Below are 7,305 nucleotides of genomic sequence, written 5' to 3'. Positions count from 1 at the left end.
AAAAAAGTCCAAATGCTGCACCTGAAGACTATAGAAGAACTGCTGTTTCTGATGAAACCTCCTTGCTCCTGTTTTAGAGACAGTTCACAGACCTCCATGCACGGGTAGCACTAGAAAATGTGCCCCGAATTATTGACAGTTTGTTTCAGGAACTGCTACTTTCCCCTCTCGCTCAATATATTGGCTAAATCCTTGCTTATTTACACCAAAGGCAATCTCAGTTTGAAAAAAGAGATGGGAAGGCTCTGAAGGAATACCCACAATTATTTTTGTAATGCATTTAACTAATTGGCAGTGCTGATCTACCAAGCATCCCAAGCGAAGGTGAGCCCTTGAGCTAGGTCTACAGTTAGGGCTTGTCTTTGCTGCAGAAAAAGCTGGGTTTGGGGTTTTTTTCTTAACCTCAGAATGACTGAGGTGCCTGAGTTACCCTGAGGTAAAACTGTAATAAAGAGAAAGCATTTTATTTTGACTGGGGTGAATTTGCTGAGGTCAGTCCTTTATCCCTGAACCCCACCTCACCATGAGTTTGCCTTGGGGCAAAACTGAAGGACCTCTCTTCCCTGTATTTTTGCCCTGATTAGCGAGCTGAAGCAGCTTAGCTGTGCTTTAACATGTTTTACCTAACGCAAGTTTAAAGTCCTGAGCACACCAAGAAGTGCTTTACCTTAGGCTGAGAACCAACAGTTACTCAGTGCCTGACCTAAAACTTCATAGCTATGCTAAAATAACAAATACAGAAATGTGCCTAAAAACCCCAGGACTAGACATGTCTTCACCACGTCTGCCTTGATGGCAGCATGGGCACAGTAAAAGGAGAGAGAAATGCATTTTTTCCATCACTGTCCTGTTTTATGAACTTTTATTATGGAGTTTCCCCATTTTTTTCACCCCTTGCCATCTTTGTCCCTGCAGCTGAAAGCTCTCTGGGGCAAGGACAATGTCTCATCACAGGTAGGACCTTGAGCAAGGCTTCTTATGGCATTGCAGTGGAGAAAATTACCCAACAAAAAGTTGGGTAACTGAAGTATGGTGCAAATCAGTGTCCTCGTGTGTCACACCCACACCCACAGAGGTGGTTTGACACGCGTTAGGGACTTGACTTGTTTTCCCCTGTTGACCTGTAGGTGAGTGCAAAGCCAAGCTTTTCACATTGACTTTTGGTCTATGTGCGTGACCAAAGTGGGAGTGAGGAACATGTTCCACCTTCTCTATTTTGCAAAGGTCTTGCTGGTTTCCTCTATAACAGAGGGTGTTTTGACTGCTGGATTTTATGTAGGACCTACACTTTCAAAGTAAAATCTGGTGGTTTTTTCTCTAGAGGGACTTTTTCTCAAATTTTGTCACAAGGAAAGCAACACAATAAGGACAGAATTAAAAGTCACCAAGAGTATTCCTTCAATTATTGCTTGAAAGGAAAGCATCTCAGCAGCATTTGTCACTCCCCTGTCATCTCTCCCCATCAACATCTTGTCAAAGTAGTTTATTGACAGAGAAGAAAATACGCAAATTCAAGTGAATATTAAGGAATATTCACCAAAGAAAATGCAAGAATCTCTCAGTAGTGAATGCATTAGAAGTAATTTTTGTGCCAGGAGGCCACGTCCAAATTTGATCTCTAACTACGTAATACTGCTCTCAGAATTTCAGTTAGGGATGGTAGTCCTTGAAGAATTGCAGTTATTTTAATATATTAAGTGCATTATGTTAGAACACCTTATATTTCTGCATCCATAGCCGCCGCCCATGCCAGCACGTACCTTTAGTTTGCTATGTCTTTGTCCACACAAGAGGGCTACCGCTTTTAAACATGCTTCTTTCTAAAAATAGAAGTAGAGTGGTATCAAAAGTCTTCAAGGTTGATCATCCCAAAGAGACATGCTCTGTTCCAGTCAAGGAACAGATACCACGTGACCAGTTTGTTCAATCAAAAGAGTTTTAATATTGAATGAATGAAACAAAGAAATGTTAGAATGAAACAGAAATTCAAAATAATGGCTTTGCCAGCAATTTCAGATAAGAGAGAAGTAGGCAAAACTCACTGCTTAATATCATCCCAGGACTGTGAAAATAACTAATTTATTGATTCACTTACATTTATAAAATGCAGAGTTTGATAAAAATTCAATTCAGATCAACTCAGAATGAAAATATTCTGAATTTTTGGTGAGTCAACAGAGTTTGAAGATTAATTCCAAAAATACTGATTTCATTCAAAATGAATCCAGGTGTACATTTTTCTCAACCTTTTAGATGTTACTTCTTAGAACTACGCTGACACAAATTATGAATCAAAACTGCCTTTTAAAGAAAAATTACAAGACACTCCATTCTAAAACATGAAAATGGAGTTTTGCAGCGATTTAATAATTCAAGTTTTTTTTTCTGAGAAAGTTGTGTGCTGTAACCAATACCGACTCACAAAATATTTCTGACCACTTGCGTTCTTTAAGTTTTATAAAGTCAAAAAAATAATATGGTCAAAACAGCAGCTTAGCTTTAAGTTAGTTATTCCACCATCACTAGGCCAAACTCTGGACCTATGGCAGGATCTCAATGTTCTGCTTCCAGCCCTGTCATTTTCCGAGTGCCAAACCCACCTCCGCCACCCAAATGCAAAGAAAATTGATGGCTCCCAACTCCTCATGGAGCAACCCACGATTTGCACACAAGTGGTGTGATCTGGAGGATTGCATGGTCTCATTAAGTGAGGAGCTGAGGAAGACACAATGTCCTCCACCAGCGTAAGACGCAGAAGAGTGGCCAGAACCAAGGACCGCAAAGACCAGCCTTCGTGGAAGAAAGAGGTGTGAGGTGAGGTGCCTACTCACTTTCTGAATATCTCAGCTTCAAGCAAGAAAATATTTGAATCAGTCCCTTCAGGAAAGCAATGAGTGAAAGCTACAGAAATAGATAGCATGAAGCAACAGGATCCCGTCAGTAAGAAAACAACCTAGTCGATCGGATTTTAAAAGAATCCATCGAAGAAAAAAGCAAGAGCAAAACGGCAGTCATTCTATTATTGGCATAAGAAATCATCAGTGGGTTTGAACCATAACCTCAGATCTCAACTCTGATACTAGGGCCCTGGGTCTCTGTTTTTCTCTTTCTAACAGGTGCAGCTAGGAAGGAATGGAAATGTCCACACCCCCCAAAGTGCCTGGATCGTGAGTGCTTCACCTCGAGGTTGGGAATCCAGATTGGGAGACAGAGGCTGACCGTTGTGCTGAGAACCAACTGCTATTTCTATTTTTTGACCCAAGCTCTGCAGGGGAAGGAGTGCATTTCCAGGCACCGAGGCAGCGTCAGCTTGTTCCACCTCTCTCCCGCAGCGGTTGACTTCTTCACCTGCTTAAGAGGGTCGCAAAGGAAACAGCTAACTCATCACTTTTTGTTGTCAGTTAAAACTACAAAGAGACCCTAAAAGGTTTTATCCGTTCTTGTCAAACTTCAGTTGGGAGCAGCAGATAGAAGCTGCAGTTCGTTTTCTTTATTTCACCACGAGGGTGCTATAAATAGAAGCCTGTGTGTGGCTTTCTGGCTCTCTGAATATATGCCTCACACCTTCTCCATTTTTTTTTTAACACCCACATAAACATTTGCATGTCACCAGACCCACAGAGACACACATTTTCCACAACATGCCTATCAAGAAGAAAAAAAGAAAAAAGAAAAAAGCCCTTTGTATGTGTAAGCCTGTGCATGTAGGGGTGCCTGTGCATGTGTGTGTTTGCACGCAGCAAGGTTTGGGCTCATGTAAATAGAGTTTCGGCAGCCCTTAAATTTTGGCCTTTGGGGTGCTTATAACTTCGCTTTGCTGACCCAAATTTCACATCTCGCCTGATGTGTGCTTCAGTGTTTTTCTGTGAGTTGGCATTATTAATACCGGGCAGAGAGGTTCCTGTGCTCTTTCTGTTGCACAATTTTTAAAGTCCCTGAAGTGTATTAGGAGGGAGACTGGCCTAACGCTGAGCTGCTTTGCTGGCTGAGCTGGAAAGCCACCCTGGGAGAAGGGGAGGATTAGCAGAAGCTGTGACCACCTCCTCTGGGCCAACCCCGGGGGGAAACTGAGACAGGAAAATCTGGAGCTGCAGAGGCTGCAGCAGACCCGACCCTCCGTAAGCTGGGCACCGGAGGAGTTGTGGGTGCCTCCTGCAAAGTGCTGAGTGCTGAAAACACCGAGAGCCTTCCAGCATTTGAAGGACCGGTTCCCTGCCTCGCGTCAGGGCTGCTTCCTGTTAGAAGTTTCAAAGAGGTAAAACACGGTGCAGCTGCTCTGCTTTCCGCTTACTGTACCGAGGTGTAGCTCTGATTCCTCTGCCCATCAGCAGCCTGCAGAGCATGCCCCTCTTGGCGTTATTTCAGGCTTCAAATTATTTTTGTTTCCTTCTTTTTTTTTTTTTTTTTTTTTTTAATTCTCCTTTTCATTTTCACATAGCCGGTGCATCCCATAGCACTGGCACAGGGCAAAAATCAGCCATTGAGCAACTTTTTAAGTCCCCCTGGAATTTTATTTTTATGCCAAAAGGTGCATTTTCCTTAAGTCATATGCCAGACTGGATTGTGTAAAAAAAACTTTATGATACGCAAGCTGCCTGAAGACCTGCATAAGGATACGGAGAGCTGCAAAAAAACAACCAGAGAAGAAAATTGTGAGGTTTTTCACCCTCTCCCTCCCTTTCTTATTTTTGCACAGGTGTTCAAATCGCAAAGATCCAAACAAACCTTCAACTTCAGTTTGAAAATAGGAGGTTATAAAAATAAGGGGGAAGGATTCTATTCTAATTTTTTACTCAAAATTGAAAACTTGACGACATTTTTATAGATGTTCTGAGGTCCAAGCACTGACACAGTCCATTTAGACTTGGTTTACTGCTTTCCTCACTGATCCAACATTACGTACCAGTGTTATATAGCAGTTCATGTTTTCAGATGACGGCGTCTTGTCATGCAATTCTGCTACCATCGCCCGTTCTTAAGAAGCTGTATAGATGCATACAACTTACTTAAACGAATTGCTTCCTTTATTGACTCATGTCCATGCACTGTGGTTTAGGCATGAATCTTCTTAAAGGAAATGTGTACATTCATGAACAAGACTGTCACTAAAAAATTTGCAAAATGTTGTCCCGGGTAACCATGTTAACTTCCTTTAAAAGTGAGTTAAGTCTCTTTAAAAGGAAAAAAAAAAGTACTTGACTCAGCTGGGTTATTGTAAAGGCATTATAAGCCTGTAAAAAAAAAAAAAAAAAAGTGTTGCAGTTACCTTTTCAGCATAAAAAAACAATGATGAACTTCATCTGCATGCCAGCCAAGTGGCCTGCCAAACGTAAGACTGGGCTGAGCCTTGCTTGGCAGAAAGCTTTTCATGATACGTGTTCAGCAAAGTTAGCCAAAGTGGCTCTCAGTCATAGCGAAATCGCTAGCAGGGCGCTCGAAGGTGCAATGGCAGAAGAATCTGTAGCAGCTGGAGATCCTGCAAGTGATGGGATGACGTTAGCAGCGGCGGCAGAAGCCTTGATAGAAACTACATGAAAAGTTTCTGTGTTCACCATGAAGAATGGGGTTTGGAAGTGAATTTCCCATGGCACTAAATTGATTGCAAGGGAGGGAGACAGAATCACACCAGCGAGGCTCTGGTCTGTCATTCAATTAAGGAGCTGAACGTATGAAATATCTTGCTTTGCTGTTTTAACTAGGCTGCAAATGTGTTTACAAGATAAAATAAAAGGAAACTGTTCTCTGGTTTCTTTAGAACGTCCATCTTTTTGACCTTCCAGGTGCCTCGTGGGCTCTCAATAGCAATTACTACTATTGGGAAATAGCTCTGGAATGAAAAATGAACTTAGATATAGAAATAGAAATAAATCCAAGTGAATTCTCTCAGCTTCAGCAAACAGTACTCAGTCTTTTCAATATAACCAACTTTCTACCATGATAGTTGCCTCCAAATTCCGCCTGCCAGCTGGACAGAAGATGTAGTAAGGTTAATATCTCCAGCACCTGCATGTAAACTCTACTCTTGGTGTGTCATTGCTGACAGGTCCAACCACACAGTGTGAAAAATTGTTCATCTGGAATTTTAGCTTATTCTGAAGTTTGGGGTTTTTTTAAATTCAGTCTCCTTCTCATTCTCCTGAAGACAGTCAGGTCATCCTGAAGTTTGGGGTTTTTTTAAATTCAGTCTCCTCATTCTCCTGAAGACAGTCAGGTCATTGTGGCCTGGGAAGGGGAGGTGGCAGCTGGGACTACAACACAGGTGTCCTGATCCTCAACCCCTGATCTCAGTGTGAACAGCCCCAATGGTATTAAAAGGAGGATCCTGTCCATGCAGCACAGTGCAGCACCAAGCTAAAGCTTCATCAGGGAACATGAAACAAAAATGAGAAGACATTATCACTAGGGGTGGTATTAGCCAGAGCCTTAACAGTGTGGATAAGCTTGAACTACCCCAGAAGAAGGAATATGCCAAGTAAGGGCTTGTAGTGGTCAGAGGACTAAGTGAAGAAGCTTTTTGAAAAGGTGTTCTGGTGAGAGCCAAAGCATGCAGAGATGTGATGGAAACCAGACAGTATAACTGTCTAGAGGTCCAAATGGGAGATGGTTTTAAACAAGCAGTGGATACAATAGCTTAGATTTCCTCCCTCTAACTCAAGGTACATAAAATTAAAGATAAAAATAAGTTTATAGCTTCAACTATTTAGGTTGTAGGCATCTAGTGTAAGATCATTGTCTACATTCCCTCTATTGTCATGGCAAACAGGCAGGGACATCTCGAAGGCAATGAGGGACAACTATTTTAGGATAAACTAATATTCCTTTGAAACTGCTACCTCTCCATAAAACTGAGGAGTACATTCATATTGGACTAATTCCCTGACTTTTAGGTGATCTGAGTCTGGGAAGGCTCCTTTGTTGTACATCCTGACATAACTGGGATGTAAAAGAAATCTTCATTGCCAATAATAGCAACATAACTTTCTGGGTGATGTCAATAGGTACAAGGGAATACTGTCATGAAGAAGAATCTTTCTGAATCATGGTTTAAAATTAATACCAAATCAAATATTTTGTTGTTGGTTTTGTTTTCCCACTTCAGCATGTAAACATTTTCATTATCTCTCTGGGGACTCCTCTTTCCATATTTGGTCAATCCCAAGAACTACCCAAAAACTAAAAAAAAAAGGGATCCCTTCAGGGGTTTCTGGCATAATGGTAGTTTATTATTATTATGAGCAGCATTTTTCAGCTAAAATATGTCTGTGTAGTAAAAGTCCAAACTCTTCTTTGGAGCTGGAAGGGGTT

The sequence above is a fragment of the Egretta garzetta genome, unplaced genomic scaffold (assembly GCF_000687185.1).
Source record: "Egretta garzetta isolate BGI_Z169 unplaced genomic scaffold, ASM68718v1 scaffold260, whole genome shotgun sequence".
Taxonomy (NCBI): Eukaryota; Metazoa; Chordata; class Aves; order Pelecaniformes; family Ardeidae; genus Egretta; species Egretta garzetta.
The sequence above is the reverse complement of the archived record's forward strand: the minus strand, read 5'-3'. Positions refer to the sequence as shown.